Source organism: Rattus rattus, chromosome 14 (assembly GCF_011064425.1).
Source record: "Rattus rattus isolate New Zealand chromosome 14, Rrattus_CSIRO_v1, whole genome shotgun sequence".
In the NCBI taxonomy this organism is placed as follows: Eukaryota; Metazoa; Chordata; class Mammalia; order Rodentia; family Muridae; genus Rattus; species Rattus rattus.
The window spans coordinates 69,275,472-69,301,657 of record NC_046167.1 but is presented as its reverse complement, the minus strand read 5'-3'; the positions used below and the strand labels follow the sequence as shown (position 1 = coordinate 69,301,657).

The following is a 26,186-nucleotide window of genomic DNA, read 5'->3' as shown; positions in this document are numbered from 1 at the left end:
GTTGAACCAGCACCATTTGTTGAAAATGCTATCTTTTTTCTATTGGATGGTTTTAGCTCCTTTGTCAAAGATCAAGTGACCATAGGCATATGGATTCATTTCTGGGCCTTCAACTCTATTCCATTGATCTATCTGCCTGTCTCTGTACCAATACCATGCAGTTTTTATCACTATTGCTCTGTAATACTGCTTGAGATCAGGGATGGTGATTCCCCCAGAAGTTTTTATTGTTGAGCATACTTTTCGCTATCCTGGGTTTTTTGTTATTCCAAAAGAATTTGCAAATTGCTCTTTCTAACTCTATGAAGAATTGAATTGGAATTTTGATGGGGATTGCATTGATTTTGTAGATTGCTTTTGGAAAATGGTCATTTTTACTACATAAATCCTGCCAATCTATGAGCATGGGAAGTCTTTTAATCTTCTGAGATCTTCTTCAATTTCTTTCTTGAGAGATTTGAAGTTCTTGTCATACAGATCTTTCACTTGCTTGGTCAGAGTCACACTTAGATATTTTATGTTATTTGGGACTATTGTGAAGGGTGTCATTTCCCTGATTTCTTTATCAGCCTGTTTATCCTTTGAGAAGAGAAGGCTACTGATTTGTTTGTAAACTTTGCTTTTTTTTATCTTTTTTCCTTGCAGCTATAGGAAATTATTTGTTCAATTTTTATGCCCTTTGATTGTCTTACAACCTCTTGGAATATGCTCAAATTTGCAGATGTCTGCTTTCTATCTCAGAAGAAATTAACTCTTCTGTAGCCTTGAAGAAGTGTAGAGTTCTCACTACAGTTTTCATATGAGGTAGGACAACAGCAATCCTGTTATTAAAGATGTTAACAATTCTGAATATAATTGTAGGAATTCCTTATATGATCATGATTAACAATTAAGAAATCATCTATTTACGTATATAGCATCACTATAAGACACTATACATTCGTTGTTCTGCAGAAATATGCTCAAAATGGTGGACTAATATGTGTATATAAATTTAATTTAAAGTGTTTGTATATAAATTTAATAATAACTGAAAAGCCCATCAAGAGCAGGAATCTTTCCTCCAATGTAATCTTCTCGGCCTAAAGAAGCAAGTCCGACATACTCTACATTCCATAAGGGAATCCTCTCAGGAAGATCACCTGCTAGGTTTTGGGTTCTCCTAGATGGCAGCTGGCACCAATGGCTTTATGCACAACTCCTGATTGCTGTTTGTCTCCAATTTCTTTGTATCTGAGTGAATGGTTATGCCCCTTGGGGCTTCTTTGTAGACAGCTGCTGATTCCAATATTTATTCTAATTGGGCCTGGGTCACAGGCTCTCTGGTGAGCAGGACCTGGCTCCTGCTTCTCTCCAGTTCTCCTGTACCAACATGGATGGTCTTTCCCCTTGGGAGTGGGAAGCTAGTCAAAGCCCCTTCCTCTCTTCAGTCACTTTGGATGTTGGTCAAAGGGTCTGTGGGTTTCAACTCCTGACTGCAATTTTTTTCAATTCCCAGTATCTGAATGGATGGTTGTGTTCCTCAGGGTTGCCATGGTCCCAGCTCATTCTGCTTCCTGGTCTGCTCTGGTTTGTGTGATAGAAACACCAGAGAAATGGGATGAGTCTCCCGGTTGGGATGTCAGTGATTGTACTTTATAGCCTTTTACCTTTGAACCCTTCAGTGTCCTTCAGGATCTGGACAGAACACTCAGAGGGGATTGCAGCTCAGCCACCATAGTGTAGATGCCCTTGTTTCTGGTTACAGCCTCCTGTATTTGCTCAGTACCTGATGGGGGCTGTCATTCCTTAAAGAATCTCCCTGTCCCTTGCATTTTGTGGTGAGATTTCCATATTAGAAACAGTACTTGAATGCTCTTCAGAAATATTGATGTAGGAGCCTCTCCTTTTCCTGGTGTATATAGGGAGGACTGACTCCCAGTCTTTGCTGTATCCTTTAGCTGGGTGGAGCTTGGGATAGAAGACCTTACTGTCCCGAGACATGTTCCCTGACACATCCCTCTAGTAATCCTTGTATCTAGTATCCCCTTGTAATCCTCTGTGTCTCTCGATGGAAAGACCTTGAGATCATTCACTTTGATCTTATCCTTGGGGACTCTGAACTCTTGAGTCTCCACCCTCCTATGTCTTCTTCTGACAACATCACCTAAGGCCTGGGAAGTTTGGGCTTTTGGCGTGTATTCTGGAAGCTGGGCAGAGTGCTGTGAAGGCAAGCTGACATTGGTGGGGTGTTTGTACTGTAGTGGGGCCTTCTGGATGACATCTCACAGGCCAGGTCTGGGGCTGCTTGTTTGATCTCAAGTCAATCTTACTGTATACTTGTGTTTTTAGAGCTGTGTCCCATGAGTGCTGTGGGGTAGGTGTTTGGCGATGTCCTGTCCTATTGGCCTCTGGAGATTCAAATTCTTGGGACCGATGCTGATTGCTGGGCCATTGGGAAACCTATTGGATCCCAATCAGGGGTGGCTCTCCTTTCACATCTCATGTATTGGTTTGTTTTGACCACTGAAGTTCGGACCCTATCTTCAGGGCCTATTGTTCTTGTACTCCAGAGCAGATACCCTGAGGTCACATCCTCTGATCTCTCCTATGTTGCAATCCTGGCCATTTCGGGTAGTCCTGATAGCAGAATGCTTTTTCCAGTCCCTTTGATAGTCGTGTTCTGCTGGGATCTGGTCTCGAGGCAGGGAGCACAGAACCTAGCGCTCAGGTACCTCTGCCACGGATCTCAATGAGCCTTTGGGCCCATGGTTGGCTGCAGGTGGAGGGGCTCTTTGTGTGTCCTGCACCTCTGCAGCTGAGTGCATAGACAGAGCCCTCTCTAGCCTGGCAGCTGACGCACTTTCTCCCCTTGTCCCTCTTGGGTCCTGGTGATGCAAATTTTTCAGATCCATGGCAGCCAGGGAATACTTAGTATTAAGGCTTGGAGTCACAGATGGGTGAGGATATTCAGCCTTGGAGTCACAGATGGGTGAGGATGGACACACAATGTGTGGAAGGTTTGAAGCTGAAACTGCAGGTGGGGTGAGATCCCTTGCCTCAGGAATCTGCAGCTATTGTCTCCTTCTGCCTTTCACTGGAAGGTATGTGATGTTTGATTCCTGCTCCCATTCAGTCTTTGAGTCAAGCAGGGAACGATGCTCAGCAGGGTTCACGTAGAAGAGCTGGTTTTTCCTCAGTGCAGGGTTCCTGATTCCAGCCTCTTCCCAGGGCTGCTGCTCAAAGTGCAGGTTAGGCCTTTGTCCCTAACACCTAAGCTCTTATTGAAGGCGTTCTGTGTGTTACACTTAGCTATTGCCTTTCTGAGGGCATCTCTCAGCACAGACCCCGTCACCTGGCCCCACTGCTAGCTTTTGGGGTTGAGGATGTAGGGCTGGGCAGGATAGGAGAGTTCAGGCTTGTTCTTAGAACAACACAGTGTTTGCTGGACATTGACCCTGAATGAAAGTAAGTTCACTGGATTAGAGCAATCAGAAGGGTGTTCCTTGTTGTCCTTTATTGCCTTGTCTTCTTCATTCTGTGACTATTCATGATGGTGGAACGTCGGACAATGCTCAGGATGGTGGAGGTTGATCTGGTAGTTTCAGTTTGCAGGGTCCCCTGGACAAGTTGTCAGTGTGCCGAGTAATGGCTGTTTCATGTTTTCGTTCATTGGAACCTGTCGTGCCTTTCCAATTCAGTCCATTTGCCAGGGCTGGATTTCAGTTAGACGCCATGTCTTTCAGTGCTAGGCTCAACTCTTCCACAGGCCCTACTCTGTAAACAATCGGTGTTGGTTTGGTGTGGAACTTGGTAGTTCTTCCAGTTCCTGGACCTCAGTCACAACAACCAAGCTTGGAAATACAAATGGTCGATGCAATGGCTGCTCCTGGGAAATCTCTGGAGGTTCTCCAGCCTTCTTTAGTCCTCGGACAGGGACAAATGCATCACTAAATGTCACAGTTTATATCCTGATGATGAAGGGCTTCTGAAGGCCTGGGCAGTAGCCACAACTGACTGAGAACACAGGATATGCCCCTGACAAGTCCACTAAACTTCAGCTGTATAGGATCCTCCACGACCTTGAGGTAGGACAACAGCTGAGAGAAAGGACTATAATCCATTTTCTTATTAGGGTTTGAAAAATGCTGTGGTGTGGAAAAGTTGTTTTGTGGGACTGCAAGAGACAGGAGGCAATAGCGTCAGGCCTATGCAAAGGATCATTAGACTGTGTAAATATGGTGCCTGTAGCCATAGAGTCCCTCCACTGCCTCCATATCCCGTATCCCCTAGTGTCACATCCAATAGGGCTGTGTTCCAATCCCACCCTGCATGGCACCTTCAGTATGGAGACCCCCAGACCCAGAGCTCACATTATGGTGTGAAAAATTCCACAAGACCTAGAGATTTTCTTACATATTCACAGGTTGTGATGCAGCCTCGGCCTCTTCCTTGTTTTTTCCGCCATCTCTATCCCTGGAGATGGTTCTGTAGGGTAAGAACGAGGAATAAGAGCTCACAGGAGTGCGGCATCTCTCTTATGAGTACCCATGCTAGGCGTCTCATGCTCATCAATCATAGTGCAAGGGCAGAGCACAGACATAGAGCACGGGGAATGGCGGGACCTCACCTTTCCATTGCCACTTTGCTTGTTCCTCCCTCAACCCATGTCTTCCTCCTTACAACAGTGCAAGGTTTTCAGGTTCAGCGTCTGAAAGAGAAATGCAGTTGGCAGAACTGAAGCTCCCTGCTGTAAGGGGGACCAGGGAGTCCCCATACAGGACACAGCATCACTCCAGTGCCTTGAACAACACTCCCGTGTGCAGCACACATCACAGGCCAACCACAGCTTCCTCCTATCACAAAACCTGGGAATTCCTCATTTTAATGTCCTTCCCAGAAGCCCCCTCTTCCTTCTTCATCTCATATCCTCGGGCATGGCTGTCTTCATGATCTCCTCACTAAGGGGCAGGCCACATGGGATTCCTCTCCACAGGAAAGCAGGAGCCTACCTTTTGCAGGAGCAGTTTTCTCCCTGGTCTTGCTCTGCCCCCTGCTCAGCCCCTGTGAGTTTCAAACAATTCCAATGAGCTGGGGACTCTCTACTCCCTCTGGTTGGGAATCTGCCTGCTCTCTGTGCTCATGGATAACATGAAATCCATTTCCCAGGGAGCTCTCACTAATCCATCCTTGACCCATTCACAGTCTGTATAAACATTTCCTTTTGGCCCTGTTGGAAATAGCAGAAGGCACTGTCTGTGCCACATGTACCACAAATGTCCCCATTCACTGTTCCTCAGAGAAGCTCCTACCCAAGCCCAAGCTCTGCAGCGGCCTCTGGGCTGTGAGGTGATATCTGCTTCCTCAGAGCAGAGACTTAGTCCATGGCCTCATCACCTGCTTCACATTAGTTCACCAAAAACGTAGGCAAGTCCCTGAGCAGAGGACAATGGCTTTTCTCATAGTTGTGTCCTCACCAACTCAGAAATAGTCTGTCCATGGAGCCATGTCATCCTGAGTAGCCTCTCTGTTACTCTCTACAGATGGTCTGAGAGCTTCACCCGGTCACCCCAGGGGCACTCTCACCGCTGGTCTACCTGCCATTTGCTGCAGACTGAGATGCTGCCCTGACGAGAGATTTCCCTTCCCCTATCTGTACCTAGAGTTTGAATGTTTGCTACTCTTCCACCCTTCTCCACCCTTTTTCTTCCACTTTCTCAATCAATCAAATAGGAGAGAAAATGGGGAAAGGGGTTGTATTGTTAGATTACTTCCTGTTGATTAGGGAGATTGAATTCCTTGGGCAAAGTTTGATCTTTGCCATCAGGATATCCAATTTCTTCTTTCTTCTGTGCACACAAATAATTACCTCAAACACCAACCACCGATAGCAAACAACCGACAACCACCAACCCCCCACGCTTCCGAGGCCTTGTCCTTTCTATGCCCTCTGAGAAGCCCTCAGAATTCCGAGTCACAGAAACATGGAAACTGTCTGCTGCTCCCAAAATCACGCACCCGCTGGAGCATGAGGGAAATCATAGTCAGCTGATGTGAAAAAACTGAAATAGCGCCCTACTCCCTACCTGTGGTCAAAATACAAATGTAGTCTTATGTTTATGTTAAAAGAACCAAAAATGCTTACATTTGTCAGCACTCTTGTCTCTCTCAGGAATGTGAGAGTAAAGATGTGAACAATCGACTGCATTTCCACTGTGTGTGAACCATGTTTGCTCTCCTTGGGATGCCCCCTTTGCACCCGGCTGTTGGTGACCATGGATACTCCTTGAAGAATGGGATTAGTAGGACAAGACCCCCTGTTCGCACACATCCTAATGCTCATGTCCATTGCTATGTCCATGGGGCTGGGGCTCATCCCTGAGTCTCCCACGCTGTTCATCAGGAGAGAATTCTCCGTCTTCTGAACTGCAGAGCAGCTCCCAGGACACTGAGTCCTAAAGCTCAGTTTGACATGTGTCAGGAGGGCTCAGGGCACATCACACTGCTGTGGCCTCCTCATCACAAAGGGATCCTGGCAGTAGAGAAGCTGCCACAGCCCCTTTCTAGCCTCCAGCCCAGCCAGCCCCTCCTGTGTCCCTTTCCCTGCTTGCTTCTTTCGAATGCTGTTGAATTCATCAGAAATGCATTCTGTCCATGTTTTGTTCCTTCTTTCTGAGCCCCAGAACGTCTCTGTCTAGGCACATATTTTTCACAATGTACTTTAATCCTGTTCAACCTCCCCTCTGGCTTACAACCCACAAGAAGTAGTGGAAAAGTTAGGGTATTGGGATATGGGGAAGTGCGGAAGTGGACCTGTTCAGAAATAGTTCTTTAGGGCAATTCCAGTTCTTGTTCTCAGTCCATTCCCCTAGCAAACACCAAACATGAGCATGCAGCTGCAGTCTGGAGCACAGAGCAGACACCACACAGGAATCAGGAACGCAGTTCAAGCCAGAACAAACAAGGTCAACCAGTGTTCTGTAAGGACTACTTGACATTCGAATGAAACATGCAAATGTTTCACGATGGGGACACAGTTATTTCTTTGAATCTTCAGGGAATGAAAAAGTATGCTTTTGAACAAAACTTATTAGATCAAACCAGGGAAATCCTCTTATCACCTGAGAAATGGAGGTCTTCACAAAGCAAATAACCCAAGGGATTCACAGACTCAGTGTCTGATTTTACAAAAAAAAAAAAAAAAAAAGCAAATCAACTTTGAAGGGTAGCCTAAGTGATTGATCACACACAGACTGGATAAACCCAGAGACTGGACAATATGTAGACTGGAAGGACAGTACAGAAACTGGATAAACAGAGTCAGGGCAAAAAATGTTACTAGCAGCTTTCTTCAGACTAATTATTTCTTGGGGGGGGTGGCTTGTGGGGTTCTAACAACATACAATACAGAGATTACATAAACCCAGAGTCTAGGCAATAAATGCTAGAGCTAGCTTTATTCAGACTAACCATTTTTTCCTCTTGGGGCTCAAGCAGGAATTCTTTGGCCCAATACAGAAGACGTGTCACAATCCCTTAAGTTGGCTGGGTAGTTTTAGTCACTGGATGTGTTATGCTTGTTATCATCCAGGGTTCCAGGTGATTTTGTTTGAATTTTTGTATATTAATAGAAATTTAAGGTTTTTGTTTAATTATTGTATTCTATATTGAAAGAAATGTAATGTTTTTTCATTTAGTCATTCTGTATTCATAGAAATTTAAGTTTATTTTGTTAGCCTATTTTTGATTATTGTAATAAACCCTTTATTGAAAATGTGATGTTTTTTATAATTATATCTATTATGAATAAATTGTTAATGTTGGAGCAAAGAACAATTTTTTTTCATCTTTATTAACTTGAGTATTTCCTATTTACATTTCGATTGTTATTCCTTTTCCTGGTTTCGGGCCAACATCCCCTAGCCCCTCCCCTCCCCTTCTCGATGCGTGTTCCCTCCCCATTCTCCCCCCATTACTGCCCTCCCCCCCCAATCACCTTCACTGAGGGTTCAGTCTTGGCAGGACCAAGGGCTTCCCCTTCCACTGGTGTTCTTACTAGGCTATTCATTGCTACCTCTGAGGTCAGAGTCCAGGATCAGTCCATGTATAGTCTTTAGGTAGTGGCTTAGTCCCTGGAAGCTCTGGTTGATTGGCATTGTTGTTCATATGGGGTCTCGAGCCCCTTCAAGCTCTTCCAGTCCTTTCTAAGATTCCTTCAATGGGTGTCCCATTCTCAGTTCAGTGGTTGGCTGCTGGCGTTCGCCTATGTATTTGCTGTATTCTGGCTGTGTCTCTCAGGAGAGATCTACATCCGATTCCTGTCAGCCTGCACTTCTTTGCTTCATCCATCTTATCTAATTGGGTGCCTGTATATGTGTGGGCCACATGTGGGGCAGGCTCCAAATGGGCGTTCCTTCAGTCTCTATTATAAACTTTGCCTCCCTATCCCCTCCTTAAGGGTATTCTTGTTCCCCTTTTAAAGAAGGAGTGAAACATTCGCATTTTGGTCATCCGTCTTGAGTTTCATGTGGTCTGTACATCTAGGGTGATTCAAGCATTTGGGCTAATATGCACTTATCAATGAGTGCATACCATGTGTGTTTTTCTGTGATTGGGTTACCTCACTCAGGATGATATTTTCCAGTTCCATCCATTTGCCTATGAATTTCATAAAGTCATTGTTTTTGATAGCTGAGTAATATTCCATTGTGTAGATGTACCACACTTTGTGTATCCATTCCTCTATGGAAGGGCATCTGGCTATTATAAATAAGGCTGATATGAACATAGTGGAGCACATGTCTTTGTTATATGTTGGGGCATCTTTTGGGTATATGCCCAAGAGAGGTATAGCTGGGTCCTCAGGTAGTTCAATGTCCAATTTTCTGAGGAACCTCCAGACTGATTTCCAGAATGGTTGTACCAGTCTGCAATCCCACCAACAATGGAGGAGTGTTCCTCTTTCTCCACATCCTCGCCAGCATTTCCTGTCACCTGAGTTTTTGATCTTAGCCATTCTGACTAGTGTGAGCTGGAATCTCAGGGTTGTTTTGATTTGCATTTCCCTTATGACTAAAGATGTTGAACATTTCTTTAGGTGTTCTCAGCCATTCGGCATTCCTCAGCTGTGAATTCTTTGTTTAGCTCTGAAACCCATTTTTTTTAATAGGGTTATTTGACTCCCTGCGGTCTAACTTCTTGAGTTCTTTGTATATTTTGGATATAAGCTCGCTATCAGTTGTAGGATTGGTAAAGATCTTTTCCCAATCTGTTGGTTGTAATTTTGTCCTAAGAACAGTGTCCTTTGCTTTATAGAAGCTTTGCAGTTTTATGAGATCCCATTTGTCAATTCTTGATCTTAGAGCATAAGCCATTGATGTTTTGTTCAGGAAATTTTTTCCAGTGCCCATGTGTTCGAGATGCTTCCTCACTTTTTCTTCTATTAGTTTGAGTGTATCTGGTTTGATGTGGAGGTCTTTGATCCACTTGGACTTAAGCTTTCTACAGGCTGATAAGCATGGATCGATCTGCATTCTTCTACATGCTGACCTCCACTTGAACCAGTACGATTTGCTGAAAATGCTATCTTTTTTCCATTGGATGGTTTTGGCTCCTTTGTCAAAAATCAAGTGACCATAGGTTTGTGGGTTCATTTTTGGGTCTTCAATTCTATTCCCCTGGTCTATCTGTCTGTCTCTGTACCAATACCATCCAGTTTTTTTTTTAATCACTATTGCTCTGTAATACTGCTTGAGTTCAGGGATAGTGATTCCCCTGGAAGTGCAAAGGACAGTTCTTAAAGAGAAAGGGGGATGTGATGAGGAAACTTAAGGATTCTGTGGAAAGCCATTTGCATTGAATGATGATTTGCTGGGTGGGTGAAGGAACATTTCCCTGAAGTAGATAAAGTTGAAAAGATGTTTTACCTAAGCAAGCTTGTGAGAGGACACATGATGAATGACTATTTGTTAACAATCCACATGTATTGGTCCACCGTCGTCCACTTCTACTTCATAGTTTAGCTCCATTTGTCCGGATACCACAGATTGAAACTCACCCAAAAGTTTCTGATGGTGTCCTGTGCCTGTTTTCTTGCTACTTTTGAGGATCAATTGACAGAGTGATGTCAGCTGAGGCAGGCTCACATCCTGAGGCAAGTCACCTGGTGAGGCAAAACCCAGGGAGGTCATGTGATGTTTGAAGGGCGTATAAATAGGATTCAACAGCTGTGAGAAGAGTTTGCATTGCTCACACAGCTAAACTCTTCTTGGCCTTGTGTCTTCACTGACGTTCACTCAGTCCAGAGAGACACAGCTGCTCCTGGCATCCCTGTTGGTCCAAATCCCTCCTGCTGCATCGTGTTATTTCAAGTGAGGCCTAGTTATACCTGCTAAGGTCTGTAACCACTGCTGCTATCCTGACAATACTGAACTGGTCTCCTCATGTATCTGTAAAGTGTTTTTGAGAGTCAGTCCAGCTTCCACTGCTGACCTGTGAACTGCTGATTTCCTGAGAAGGTAGATTGGATTTGCTCCCAAGAACCATTTCTACACAGGTCCACTTCCCCTGTATCATTTCTTTTCCACTACCTCTGGTGTGTAGTGTGCTAAAATGGAGATTACAGCATTTATGATTGTAATTAAAAGTAAGCTTTGAAAAAATTAAAGTTATGACTACTGATTTTTTGAGTGAATTTTGTCCACCCACTTTGTTGATGTGTTCGTTACATGCACTCTGCTGTAGGAGTTCTTGGGTAGAATTTTGTGGTCACTGATGTGTACTATCATATCATCTGCAAATCAGGGTACTTTGGCTTCTTCCTTACCAATTTGTATCTCCTTCATCTCCTTTAGTTGTCTTATTGCTCTAGCTAGAATGTCAAGTAGTATGTTGAATAGATAGGGAGAGAGTGGGCAACCTTCTCTCTGATATAAGTGGAATTGCTTATGTTCTCCTTCATTTAATTTGATGTTTGCCATTGGCTTGCTATACATTGCCTTTATTATGTGTAAGTATGCACTTTGTATCCTTGATGTCTCCATGACTTTTTAACATGAAGTGTTGCTGGATTTTGTCAAAGGTTTAGTCAGCCTCAAATGAGATGATCCTGTGGGGTGTTTTTCCTTTTGGTGTTTTTATACGGTGGATTCCCATGGTGGAATTCCATTTATTGAGTCATCCTTGCATCCCTGGGATCAAGTCTACTTGATCATAGTGGATGATGTCTATGATATGTAGTTAGATCGAGTTTGGATGTATTTCTTGTGTATTTTTACATCAATGTTCATAAAAGTAATTCATCTGCAATTCTCTTTGTTGAGTCTTGGTATGGTTTAGGTATCATTATGACCGTGGCCTCACAGAATGGCTATTTTCCTTCTGTTTCTATTTTGTCAGGTAGTTTAAGGAGTATTGTTATTAAGTTCTTCTGTGAAAGTCTGGTGGAATTCTGTGTGAAAACCATCTGCCCTGGGTTTGTTTTCTTTGAGAGACTTTTGGTGACTTTCTATTTCTTCAGGGGTTTATAGGACTGTTTGAATTGTTTACCTGATCTGGATTTACCTTTGGTAAATGGTGTCTATAGAAAACTGTCCATTACATTCAGATTTTTAAATTTTGTGGCATTCAGGCTTTTGAAGTAAGACCTCATGACACTTTGTATTTCTTCAGTGTCCTTTGCGCTATCTTTCTTGTAATTTCTGATTTCCTTGATTTGGGTGTTCTCTTTCTGCCTTTAGTTTGGCTAAGCTTTTGTCTACCTTGTTGATTTTCTGAAATAAGCAGCCCTTGGTTACATTGGTTCTTGGTGTGGTTCTCTTTGTTCCCCATGTGTTGATTTAAGTATCGAGTTTGATTTTTTTTTTATTGACTGCTTCTCTTATTTTGCTTCTTTTTGTTCTAGAACTTTCAGGTCTGCTATGACGTTGCTGCTAGGAGGAAATCTCTCCTTTGTGAAGGCACTTAGTGCTGTGAACTTTCTTCTTAGCACTGCTTTCATTCTGTACCATGAATTCATGTATGTTGGGCTTTCATTTTCCTTGAATTCTAGAAAGTTCTTAGTTTCTTTTTATTTTTCCTACCCCAGTGGTCATTCAGTAGAGAGATGTTCATTATTCATGATTTTGTAGGGTTTCTGTCATTTCTGTTGTTGAATTACAGCTGTAAACTCCTGTGGTCATACTAGATGCAAGGGGTTATTTCAATTTTGTTTTATCTGTTGAGGCTTGCTTTGTGACCAGCTATGTGGCCAATTTTGGAGAACATTCCATGAGCTGCTGAGAAGAAGGTATACTCTTTTGTGTGTTGGTGAAATGGTCTGTAGATACCTGTTAGGTCCATTTCATTCATAACAACTATTAATTTCATTATTTCTCTGTTTAGATTCTGTCTTGATGACCTGTCCATTGGTGAGAGCTGGGTGTTGAAGAGTCTCCCACCATTAACAATGTGGGGTTTGACGTGTGAGTTAAGCTTTAGTGATGCTTCTTTTATGAGTGTGGATGCCCTTTCATTCAGGGCATAGATGTTTAGAATCGAAAAGTTGTCTTTGTGGAATTTTCATTTGAGGCGTCTTCCTTAACTCTTTTGATCATTTTGGGTTGAAGTTTTATTTTTATTAATTGTTAGATTTGCTACTGCAGCCTGAGTATAGGGTGCAGTAGAAGAACCTTGAAGAACCTTTTCCAGCCCTTTACTCGTTGGTAATGGCTGTCTTTGTTTCACAGGTGTGTTTTCATTATGCACCGGAATGATGGATCTGTTTTCAAGTCCATTCTGTCAGCCTGTTTGGTTTTCTCCTTATGAAGCATTTTATTTCTCCGAGAAACACTCAAAGAGTGTTTAGCTTGTGGGAAAGAATGTTAACCCTAGAATTGTGTAATTTCTTCCCACATATCCTGGATTTGAATTAGGAAATGATATTATCATCCATTTCACTACAAGGAGAACACTACAAAATATTTACAGGAAAATAGTAAAAGTAACTCAAACGCAAAAGTCAAGATCAAATAAACTTTTTTTTTCCCTCCAGAATTCCCTACCTCAGTGTCCATGGCACTTGAGTCAAAACAAATAGCTAAGACCTTTTCTGACAGAATTCCCAAAATGTAGAGGGGAAGAGAGAGAGGAGATGGTGGTGTCAGAGGGAACACGGGTCAGCAGCACTGTTTCACATCCTGGTCTATTATAAAAAACACCTTGTTCTGGGAGGGGGGGATCCCAGCAGGCAAACATCAGTAGGCTCCTGGAACCGGACTTGGAAAACACCTGAGAGTGAACATAGCTCTTCACTTAACAAGAACCTCTCGTTTTATAAACCAGTCCTCTGAACAGAAGCCTGCACTGGCAGGAGAATCTGTCACAGCAGCCCTTCCATCTCTTTCAGAAATGCTTCATACACATCGTCCTTAGTTTGGACTGAGACAGTAGCTGAAGGACCAGATCTGGGGGCTGCTTTGGCAACAGGCACAGCAGAGTCATCCTCTGACCGTCTTTGGGGAACAACAGTAGCCCTCTTACTCTCATGGGGCACCCTCAGTGCAGTGGGCACAAACCTGTGTGACCTCTGCCTTGGGATTGGTGATCTGGGACTTGGCACTCATGGTTGCTGTGGCTTCTTCTCAATGGTGGCTGCACTTGCATCATATGCCTTTTGTTCATGAGTGAAGGTGGGCAGGAAACTCAACACTTTGGGCTGGGCAAGGGAGCTGGTGGGAAAAGGCCAGGTAGAGTAGGTGCAATAGGGGGCAGCAAGGGTGGGCGCATCATGCCAGGATGAGGACAAGGTGTGGGAGGAAGTAGCTTTGACGGGGGTCTTGAGGAGGAACCAGGGGGCAGGCCAGGAGGTGGGCCTGGGGGAGGATCAGGAGTTTGGTCTGGTGGTGGTCCTGGTGGAGGTAAAAGCTGTGGTAAAGGCCCTCAGATTCCTGGCATTCCAGAAGGTTCTAGGAATGGAGGAGCCTCTGGGGTGGCCCAAGAGGAAGGCCCGTAGGTGGTCCAGGAGGCCACAAGGGTGGGACAGGTGGTTGTCCAAGACGTGGTGGTCCTGGCATGGGAGGTGCTTGTGTGTGAGGAGGAGGGACGGACTGGGGAGGAGCCTGCTGCTGTGAAGAGGGAGCAGAGGAGCCACCAGAGTGGGAATCTTTACGCTGCTTTGTGATTGCTTCTCTGTCAGAATCATCCGTCTTCATCGTCATCCTCCTCTGAAAACTCCTCCACTTCCCGTCCTTCCTCAGGGATTTCCTGACCTGCCATTCGCAGCATCATGGCCTGAAGAGGAGTCTGCTCCTTCATATTCTTCTCCCTTGATTTCGCAGGCATATCTGTAAATCAGATGCTCAGACCTGACTTCTCCTCCTCCGAGTTGTCGGGCTCACTGACATCGTGGTGCCCACCTCATCCCCAACACTCTCTGCGGCCAATCTGTCCGTGTCACCGTCCTCAGTATTGTCATCCCGCTTATCCTGATCCATGTCCTCAGGATAGCCATTGTCCTCACTGGTACTGGACATGTCATCGTCATGACCCGCTGAGCAAGCTCTGCACTGTACAGCATGTCTTCCTCTCACCTCCGAGGGGAAGATCTAGAGCAAAGCCCGGTCTTTGGCCATGCATCTGCAGAGGAGGAGGTGGGCCACGTAGAGGGCTGTGCAGTTTTCTGTCAGGGGGTAAATGTGGAACACCATGTCCCAGTAGAGGAAGGATCAAAACAGCTCGAGTTGGAGGCCCATATGCTGAGGTTTTCTTCAGGATGGAGGGTGGCAGGGCAGCAGGAAGAGGAATGTCCTGGATCAAGATGTTGGAAGGAGCATGCGGCATGTCTGGCCAAGGAATGCTCTACGTCCACAAGGTGAGCATTGCTGATGGCATCAAAGCATTGGCTCAGTTGAGCTCTCTTCTGTTCATAAGCTACGTCTAGCTTTCTCAACTCTTCATAAATATCTGGGTTTTCTTTTTCATAAAGTCGTGGAATTCATTCAAAGTTTTCCCACATCTTTTTCTGCTTGTATTTCAGTATTTTCTCATTCAACTGTGGCTGTTGCACTGGATTAAACTCTGTTTCATTCAATTTCTCCAAGTCCCGGATAATCTGTTTGAGACCTTAACCTTCAAAAAAACAGAGCTCGGACCGTCATGCACTGTTTTTTGTTCTTTTTCAATTCTCTTTTTCGGGCTTCCTTTTGGCTTGGTCTGTGGGGTTCATAAACTTCCAACTCTTCATGGAGGATATTGATCTTCCCCCCATGTTGTCAATTTATATGATTTACTTCTTCATTTGGAAAAAGAACCAGTTCGAGGCTCCTTGGATGGTGAGAGCGACTAACAGGTGGTCCTGACTACTTTCTGTGAAGGGGCCTTCACCTCTGCCTCTTGGTCAACCACACAGGCACTGCCATCTTGAAATCTTGCCTAGCCCGCTTTTTTGTATTTTTACTTTCTGTGTCTCTAGCTGGCACCACACTCAAGATCCTCCAATCCAGTCTCACTGTTGAATCACATACTATGCCCTACTTTTTTTTTTTTAAGATTTACTTTTTTTTTTAAGATTTATTCATTTATTATATAAAAGTACACTGTAGCTGTCTTCAGACACACCAGAAGAGGGCATCGGATCTCTTTACAGATGGTTGTGAGCCACCATGTGGTTGCTGGGAATTGAACTCAGGACCTCTGGAAGAGCAGTCAGTGCTCTTAATCACTGAGCCATCTCTCCAGCCCCTTTTTGTATTTTTAATTGGGGAATTGAGTCCATTGTTTTTGAGAGATATTTTGACATTGGTGATGGTAGTGTGTGGTGTGCGTGTGTGTGTGTGTGTGTGTGTGTGTGTGTACTTCCCTTCCTGTGGTTTACTGCTGTGGGGTTATTTATTTCCTGTGCTTTCTTGGGTATACTTGCCTCCCTGGGTAACAGTTTTCTTACTGGTATCTTCTGTAGGGTTATATTTGTATTTAGATATTGTATAAATTTGGTTTTTATCATGGAATATCTTGTTTTGTCTATCTATGGTGATTGAAAATTTTTCTGGCTATAGTTTTCTGGGCTGAAGTCTGTAAGACATCTGCTAAGGCCCTTCTGGCTTTTAAAGTCTCCATTCAGAAATTTGTTGTAATTCTGGTAGGTCTGAATTTTAACATTTTTTGGTTGATCTATATATTAAGTGCTTTGATTATTTTGTGGTGGGTGAATTTTATTTTTTAAATTATTATTATAATTTATTACTCTTTCTTTTTTTTAATACTCCAGAATTTACTCCCCTCCAGGTTCACTTTCAGACTGTTCCATATCCCATACCTTCTTCCCAGCGCCCCTTTCTCCTTGAGGATATCCCCACCCCACCCACCCCACCAGACTTCTAAACACCCTGGGGCCTCCAGTCTCTTGAGGGTTAGGTACATCTACTCTGACTGAACCCAGACCCAGCAGTCCTCTGCTGTATATGTGTTGGGGGCCTCATATCAGGTGGTATATACTGCCTGGTTGGTGATCCAGTGTGTGAGAGATCTCAGGGATCTAGGTCAATTGTGACTGCTGATTCCCCTACAGGGTCACCCTCCTCCTTAGGTTCTTCCAGCTTTCCCATAATTCAGTCAGAGGGAACAGCAGCTTCTGTTCATTGGTTGGGTGCAGATATCTGCATCTGACTCTTTCAGCTGCTTGTTGGGTCTTTCGGAGGGCAGTCATGATTAGGTCCCTTTCTGTGAGTGGTTCAGAGTCTCAGTAATGGTGTCAGGGCTAGGGGCCTCCCCTTGAGCTGGATCTCACTTTGGGCCTGCCACTGGACCCTCCTTTCCCCAGGCACTTCTCTATTTCCATCCCTGCAGTTCTTTTAGACAGGAACAATTGTCGGTCAGAGTTTTGACTGTGGGATAGCAACCCCATCCCTCACTTGATGCCCTGTCTTTCTCCTGGGGGTGGGCTCTACAAGTTCCTTCTCCCCACTGTATGGTTTTTCATCTAGGGTCTCCCCCTTTGAGTTCTGAGATTCTCTCATTTCCCAGGTCTCTGGTATATTCTGTAGGGTCCTCCCAACCTCCTACCTCCCAAGGTTGCCTGTGTCCATTGCGTCTGCTGACTCTCAGGGATTCAGTCCTTTCACCACACCCAATGCCAGATCATGTTCCCCTCTTCCCACTCCATGCTCCCTGTTCCCATTCCCCCTCATGTCCCTCCCTCCCTCCCTCCCTCCCCCTTGTGGTTGCTTTCTTGTCCCTTTCAAGTGGGACTGAAGTGTCCTCACTTGGGCTCTTCAGCATGTTGACATTTTTGAGTTCTGTTCTCAGGTATTCTGTGCCTTTTTTTGGCTAATATCTACTCATTAATGAGTATATACCATGTGTGTTCTTTTGGGTATGAGTTTCCTCACTCAGAATGATATTTTTCTAATTCCATCCTTTGCCTGCAAAACTCAGGATGCCCTTGTTCTTAATAGCTGAGTAGTACTCCCTTGTGTAAATGAACCACTTTTTTGTATCCATTCTGTGTTGTGGGACATCTGGGTTACTTCCAGCTTCTGGATATCACAAAAAAGGCCACTGTGAATATAGTGGAGCATGTGCCCCTGTGGAATGTGGGGAATCTTTTGGGTACATTTCCAAGTTGTATTTATAGCTGGGTCTCCAGGTAGGTCTGTTTCTAATTTTCTGAGGAACCTCTAAATTGATTTCCAAAGTGGTTATACCAGTTTGCAATTCCACCAGCAATGGAGAAGTATCCCTCTTTCTCCAGATCCTAGCCAACATGTGTTGTCACCTGAGGTTTTGATCTTAGCCATTCTGATTGGTGTAAGGTGGAATCTCAGGGTCGTTTTGAATTGCATTTCGCTGATCACTAAGGACTTTAGGTGCTTCTCAGGGATTCGAGATTCCTCTGTAGTAAATTCTCAGTTTACTTCTTTGCCCCATTTTTTGATTGGATTGTTCCCCCCCCCCCGACTTTGGTGGTTAGCTTCTTGTGTTCTCTATATATTTTCGATCTTAGCCCTCTACTGGATGTGGGTTTAGTGAAGATTTTACCCCCAACCTGTAGGTTGCTGGTTTGTCTTATTGACTATGTCCTTTGCCTTACAGAAGCTTTCTAGGTTCATGAGGTCCCATTCTGGGACCCTAGACCTTGAGCCATTGGAGTTCTATTTAGATAATTTCCCCCGTGCCAATGAGTTCACGGCTCTTTCCCACTTTCTCTTCTATTAGATTGAATGTATCTGATTTTATGTCGTGGTTTTTGATCCACTTGGACTTCAGCTTTGTGCAAGGTGACAAATATGGGTCTATTTTCATTTTCTACATACAGTCAGCCAGTTAGACCAGCACCCTTTATTGAAGATGCTTTCTTTTTCCATTGTATATTTTTGGCTACTTTGTCAAAGACCAAGTGTGTATAAATGTGTGGCTTTATATACGGGTCATCAATTTTATTCCATTGATCAACCTCTCAGTCTCTGTACCAATACCATGCAATTTTTATCACTATTGCTCTGTAGTGGAGCTTGAGGTCAAGGATGATGATGCCCAGCTGATCTTTTATTTTTAAGAATTATTTCACTATTCTTGGTTTTTATCCTTTGCAGATGATTTTGAGAATTGCTTTTTCCATGTCTTTGAAGAATTGTGTTGGGATTTTGATGGGGATTGCATTGAATCTGTAGATTGTCTTTGGTAGGATGGCCATTTTACTATGTTAATTCTGCCAATCCATGAATGGGGCAGATCTCTCTATTTTCTTTGATCTTTGATTTCTTTCATGAGAGATTGAAGTTATTGTCATACATATCTTTCCTTTGTTTGGTTAGAGTTACCCCAAGATAATTTATATTAGTGGTTATTGTAAAGGGAGTTATTTCCCTAATTACTTTCTCAGCCTCTTTATCATTTATATAAAGGAAGGGTACTGATCTATTTGATTTAATTTTATATCTGGCCACTTTGCTGAAGTTGTTCATCAGCTGGAGAAATTCTCTGGTAGAATTTTGGACTGCTTATGTATACTATCATATCATCTGCAAATCGTGATACCTTTCTTTCTTCTTTGACAATTTGCATCCCCTTGATATCTTTTTGTTGTCTTGTTGTTCTAACTAGCACTTCCAGTACTATATTGAATAGTTATGGGGAAATTGGACACCTTGTCTTTTCCCCAATATTAGTGGGATTGCTTTAAGTATCTCTCCATTTAATTTGACATTGGCTGTTGTTTTGCAGTAAATTGCTTTTATTATGGTTATGTATGGGCCTTGAATTCCTGATCTCTCCAATAATTTTTACATGATTGGGTGTTGTATTTTCAAGTGGATTTCAGTATCTAAGGAGATGATCATGTGATTTTTTTTCTTTGTTTTTGTTTATATAGTGGATTATGTTAATGGATTTTCATATATTGAACTAACCTTGCATCCCTGGAAGGAAGCCTACTTGATCCTGGTGAATGATGGTTTGACATGTTCTTAGGTTTGGTTTGCAAGAATTTTATTGAGTATTTTTGCATCAATATTCATAAGTGAGATTTTTCTGAAGGACTTTTTTGTTGGGTCTTTGTGTGGTTTGGGTATCAGAGTGATGTGCTTTTATAGAATAAATTAGGTAGTGTTCCTTCTGTTTCAATTTCTTGGAATATTTTGAGGAATATTGGTATCAGATCTTCTTTGAAGATCTGGTAGAATTTGGCACTAAATCCATGTGACCCTCGGCTTCTTTTGGTTGTGAGGTTTTTGAGAACTTCTATTCACTTAGGGGATATGGGCCATTTTAGATTGCTTGGATGCTTTTGATTTGACTTTGGTATATGTTATTTGTCTAAAACATTATCCATTCCATCTAGAGTTTCCAGATTTGTTGAGTATAGGCTTTTATAGTAAGTATCTGATGATTTTTTTAATTTCCTCAGTTTCTGTTATTATGTCTCCCTTTTCATTTCTGCTTTTGTTAATTTGGAAACTCTCTGTGCCCTCTGGTTAGTCTGGCTGAGGGTTTAATCTATCTTGTTGATTTTCTCAAAGAACCAGCTCCTGGTTTTATTGATTCTTTGTATAGTTCTTTTTGTCTCTACTTGGTTTCTTTCAGCCCTGAGTGTGATTATTTCCTGCCTTTTATTCCTCTTGGGTGTATTTGCTTCTTTTTGTTCCAGTACTTTTAAGTGTACTGTCAACTTGCTAATGGATTCTCTCTCTAGTTTGCATTTGGAGGCACTCAGAGTATGAGTTTTTCTCTTAGCACTGCTTTCATTGTGTCCCATAAGTTTTAGTATGTTGTGCCTTCGCTTTCATTAAATTCTAAAACGTCTTTAATTTCTTTATTTCTTCCCTGACAAAGTAATCATTGGGTAGAGCATTGTTCAGCTTTCATGTGTATGTGGGCTTCCTGTGGTTTTTGTTGTTATTGAAGAGCAGCTGTAGTCCATGGTGATCTGATAGGATGCATGGGATTATTTCAGTCTTCTTGTATCTGTTGAGGCCTGTTTTGTGACCTATTATATGGTCAGTTTTGGAGAAGGTACCATGAGGTAATGAGAAGAAGGAATATTATTTTGTTTTAGGATGAAATATCTTACAGATATCTGTCAAATCAATTTGGTTCTGTTAGTTTCACTGTGTCTCTATTCAGTTTTTCCATGATCTGTCCATTGATGAGAGTGGGGTGTTGAAGTCTCCCACTATTATTTTGTATGATACAATGTATGCTTTGAGCCTTGGTAAAGTTTTTTTATGAATGTTTGCATTTGCATTTACATTTGGAGCATAGATATCCAGAATTGAGTGTTCGTCTTGGTGGACTTTTCCTTTGATGGGTGTGAAGTGCCCTTATCCTTTTTGATAACTTTTGATTGAAAGTCAGTTTTATTCGATATTAGAATGACTACTCCAGCTTGTTTCTTGGAACAAGAAACATTTGCTTGGAAAATTGTTTTCCAGCTTTTTCCTCTGAGATAGTGTCTGACTTTGTCACTGAGGTGCATTTCCCATAAGCAACAAAACACTGGGCCCTGTTTAATTATGCAGTGTGTTAGTCTATGTTTTTTTATTCAGGAATTGAATTCATTGGTGTTAGGAGATATTAAAGAGTAGTGATTGCATTTCCTGTTATTTTTGTTGTTAGAGGTAGATTTATGTTTGTGTGGCTCTCTTCTTTTGGGTTTGTTGCAAGATTACTTTCTTGCTTTTCCTAGGGTGTAGTTTCCTTCCTTGTGTTGGAGATTTCCATGTATTATCCTTTGTAGTGCTGGATTTGTGGAAAGATACCATGTAAATTTGTTTTTGTTATGGAATATTTCAGTTTCTCCATGTATGGCAATTGAAAGTTTTCTGGGTATAGTAGTCTGGATTGGCATTCATGTTCTCTTAGGATATGTATGACATCTGTCCAGGATCTTCTAGCTTCATGGTCTCTGTTGAAAAGTGTAGTGTAATTCTGATAGGTCTGCCTTTATATGTTATTTGACCTTTTTCCCTTACTGTTTTTTACATTCTTTCTTTGTTTTGTGCATTTGGTATTTTGACGATTATGTGTTGGGAGGAGTTTCTTTTGTGGTCCAGTCTGTTTGGAGGTGTGTATGTTCATGGGCATCTCTTTCTTTAGGTTTGGGAAATTTTATTCTTTAATTTTGTTGAAGATATTTCTTTGCCCTTTAGGGAATCTTTGCTTTCTTTTATACCTATTATTCTTAGGCTTGATTTTCTCATCCAGGAGGAGTTTCCTGGATTTCCTGGAAGTTTTGGGTTAGGAGCTTTTTTTTTATTTTGCATTTTCTTTGTTGTGTCAATGTTTTCTATGGTATCTTCTGCTCCTGATGTTTTCTCTTCTCTTGTATTCTGTTGGTGATGCTTGCATCTATGATTCCTGATCTCTTTCCTAGGTTTTCTATCTCCAGGTTCATCTCCCTTTCTGATTTCTTTGTTTCTATTTCTATTTTTAGATGGTTTTGTTCAATTCCTCTACCTGTTTGGTTGTGTTCTCCTGTATGTCTTTAAGGAAATTATTCATGTCCTTCTTAAAGCCCTCTTTCATCATCATGAGATATAATTTTAACTTTGAATCTTGCTTTTCAGCTGTGATGGGAATATCCAGGACTTGCTGTAGTGGGAGAACTGGATTCTGATGATTCCAAGTAGCCTTGTTTTCTGTTGCTTATGTTCTAGTGCTTGCCTCTTGCCATTTGGTTGTCTCTAGTGTATGCCATAGCTGTCTCTGTCTGGAGCATGTCCTTTTCGTGATCCTGCTTGTATGAGAACTCCTCAGAGTCCAAGAGTCTTTCTGATTCTTTGATCCTGTGAATCAAACTGCCTCTGAGATACTGAAGTCCTGGTGTGACCAAGCTCCTGAGGTCCTTTTTTTTGTCAGAGATCCTGTGAGTCAAGCTTTCTCTGGGTGTTGCAGGAGTGGGTGGGGTTAGGCCAGAGTCCTGAGTTTGCTCTGAGCACAAATAAAAGCTGGAAGGAACCCATGCCTCTGGGTGGTGGGAGTTTGTGTTTCCCTGGTTTCTATGTGGGTCCCAGTTATCCTGGGTGTTGGAGAAGAAGTTGTGGCCTCAACTGTGACTTTCAATGTGTCAGAGCTCCAGTGCTCCTGAGTGTGTCCAATTTCCTGGGAGTTCAGCTTTCTCTGTGATCCTGAGATCCTGGGCATGTTCGAGCACCTGGGTGATGGGCTTCCTTTGGGTGTAGTGGGAGTGGGTGTGGGACCAGTGCCCAAGGTCTGCTCAGGGTACAAGTTCAGACCATAAGGGACCCTCCCCACGGATGGCTGGGCAAAGGTTCCTGCATCCCTGGTTCCCAGGAGACCCAGTCACTCCGGACATTGTGACAGATGTGTCCTCCTCACCTGTGATCCTAGGCATGTTACAGCACCTGACTGATAGACTTGCTTTGGGTGTTGTGAATATTCTTTATTGTACACTAAAGACCAATATATGAAGAAAGTGCAAAAGAAGTGGGGATGAAATCTGGTGAAGCAGTGGGGGATGAAAATGGATTGTTTCATTCAGGGCTTGCAGGAGGGATGCAGAATTAAAAGACCATTATGTGAGGAGAGAGAGGAGATTGAACTCTGCTAGACAATGGATGCAGATAGGGCCTTGGTTCTTGACAGATCCAGACACATTGTGAAGTACGAGTGTAGGTTTCCAAATTATTCACATAGAAAGGGTTTCTGTTCTCCTTAGATCTTGAAGGATGGTAAAGTATGAATGTAGGTTTCCAAATTGTCTACATAGAAATCTTTTACCAGGAAACAATCTACAAGTGACAGACATTGTCTACACCAGGTTGGCACTGGTGCAGCATCATATGACCTGAATGTCCACATGTCAGCAAGGTGATGGCCTGGGCAGGATGATTCCAGGTCTCCAGGGAGGGCACTGAGGGAGGGGACTCACTGGGATGTCTCTGGTTTCTCTGCAGTCTTTCCTGTGTTACTGAGCAGGACTGTGTGACATGGCCTTCAGTAACCACCTATGGTCACAGACTGCACGTTCTATTCTGGCTCTGGCTCTAGTCACAGAGGAAGGCAGACTGTGGACAGTTACTGACCTATTCAGCAGGCTGTAATAAGTACTGATATGGGCTCGGCCTACATCAAGGTGAGTAAGGACTCCTGGGATAGGAATTCTCTATTTAGGTCCTGGGAATGCAGGGAGAGCTTTTCCTACCTTTGTAGCAAGGATGAAATGTTTGTGGTTGCTGTCTCTGTACATCCTGTGTACAGTGACACAATCATCAAGGTGGGAAAATGAAGGGAACACATTGGGACCTAGACCTGGGTGGGGTCTTTACGGGGCTGGCTCATCCTAAACAAATGTAGTGTTTTGTTGTCTTTGCAATGACAGATGCTTAATAATAACTATAAAATGATGTACTGTGCCTTCCCAGCTGTCTTGTCTCTCCATGAACTGCACTGGGACAGAAAAAATGCTGACCTTCCCCTGCTCCATCACTGTAAGACAGAAACCACTGTGGTGAAAGGCAGGATGTTTACAAGGAAGCAGCTCCTGTCTGGAAAGGAGCATTGAGTGCAAGAGGAAGAACTCTGAAAAGAAAACCCTTTCTTTGCAGGAACAAAACCAAGTTTATTACCAGGAAGCATGGGGGACACAATGGATGGGCAGATGCGACATCTTCTAGAAAAAGGATGGCTAGAGCCTCCTGCTCCTTGCCCTGTCCTGGTCAGGTGTACCTGGTGTCAGAGGCTTGGTGGGCAGCAACTGAATGTGAGGACCAGTCAGTTCCCGTCTGACTGACTGGATGGTTCTCTTTGGGACTCAGAAAGCAGGCACAGCCCATTCCTTTCTTTGTATTTTGATGAGTGTCAGAGGGTTTATGGACAATGCCTGACTGCTGTTTGTCTGTAATTTCTCTGTATCCGAAGGAATGGTTCTGCCCATCGAGGCTGCTTTGTGGCCAGCAGCCCATTCCAACCTTTGTTGTACTTTTACCTGGGTCATAGGCTCTCTGGGCTTCAATCCCTGACTGTAGTTGGTCTTCAATCCCTGTATATGTAAATGGGAAGTTAATGATCTCAGGGCTGACATGACCACAGCTCAGTCTGTTTTCTGTTCTGCTATGGATTGTTTCATGCAGACCCACAGGAGTATGGGATGGGTCATCCAGCTGGGATGTCAGGGATTCCACTTTACAACCTAGTACCTTTGATCGGTACCCTTCAGTGTTTTCCATGATCCGGACGAGAGCATTCACAAGTGATTGTATTTCAGCTACTGTATTGTAGAGGACCTTGTTTTTTTTTACAACCTCCTGTATTTGCTTAGTACCTGAGGTAGGGAGAACATTCTCTAAGAAATCCCCCTGCCCAATGTATTTTGTGCCGGAGGTTCGATATTTTGAAGCAGTCCCTGTGATGTTATTCCAAGGACTTTTCGAAGTAACCTCCCCTTTCCCTGGAATCCAAGTCTTGGTTGTATCCGTGATCTGGGTGGAGCTTTGGATGGAAGGACTTACCCTCCTGAGCCTTTCTCCCTGGCTTATGGCTCTAGATCTTATAATCTGCTTCTCTTTCTGGGGATGGGACCCCTTGAAATCTTTCACTTCAATTTTTTCCTTTGGGACACATATCTCTCCAGTTTCCAGCATTTCATGTCTCTTCACTAAATCTTCACTTAAAGCCAGGGTAGTTGTGGGGTTTTGGCATGTAATTTGAAAGCTGGGCATTAGGTGCTGGGAAGGCAAGCTGACCTTGGCAAGGTGTACTGTACTGGGGACATCTAGATCGTGACTCACAGGCCAGGGCTGTGCCTGCTCCTTTGATTTCAGGTCTATCTTACTGTGTGATTGTGGTTTTTGGACCGAGTCCTCTGAGTGCTGTAGGGTAGGTGTTTGCAGATGACCAGGATGTTTGTTGGTCTGTGAAGACTCAAAGTCCCTGCGACTGATACTGGTGGATTGGCCATTGGGACTCTCACTGGATCCCAGACTCACTGTCCATGCAGATGGCTCTTCTTTCACCTCCACTCTGTTGCTTGGTTTGGCTGCTGAGGGTGGGCCGGTTTCATCCTGACCAAGCACTATCACACGACAGCAGGGTTGAGCTGTGACCACATACTGAAACCCCTTCCATGGTAGATACTTGTCAATTTTTGTGCTTGTATTTTGTTGGAGACTGACTGTTTCACTTCCTTGGATGGTCCGGTTCTGCTGGGGTTGAGCCTGGAGGCAGAAATCAGGTTGCTGACTACTCAGGTGACTCTGCCATGAATCTGGATGAGCTTTTGAGGGCCCATGGCTGGCATCAGGTTGAGGGGCTCTTTGGTTCTCCTGCACCTCTGCAGCTGAGTGCATACCCAGAGCACTCTCTAGCCTGGCAGCTAACGCACTTTCTACCCTTGTCCCTCCTGGGTCCTGGTGATGCAAATTTTCCAGGATTGTGGCAGCCTTGGAGTAGTATTCCTCCTTGGAATCACAGATGGGGGCGGAGGGAAACACAACCTGGGGAAGGTTTGAGGCTGGAACTCCAGGTGGGGTGAGATCCTCTGTCTCAAGGATCTGCAGATATGATTTCCTTCTGTGTTTGACTGGAAGTTCTGTGATACTTAATGCCAGCTTCCTTTCAGTTTTGGAGTCATCCATGGAAAGATATTCAGCAGGGTTCATGTAGGACAGTTCGTCTGACTTTAGTGTGGGAATACTAGGATTCAGCCCCTTTTCATGGATGCTGCTTGAAGTGCAAGGCAGGTGCTTGCTCCCAAGACCAATGCCCTTCTTGATGGT

General features: G+C 43.5%; 1 pseudogene; it reads right to left on the bottom strand.

Annotated features, from left to right (window-relative positions):
* Positions 1-13,336: 13,336 nt before the first annotated feature.
* On the bottom strand, positions 13,337-15,223 carry LOC116884011 (annotated as a pseudogene).
* Between the last annotated feature and the right edge of the window lie 10,963 nt (positions 15,224-26,186).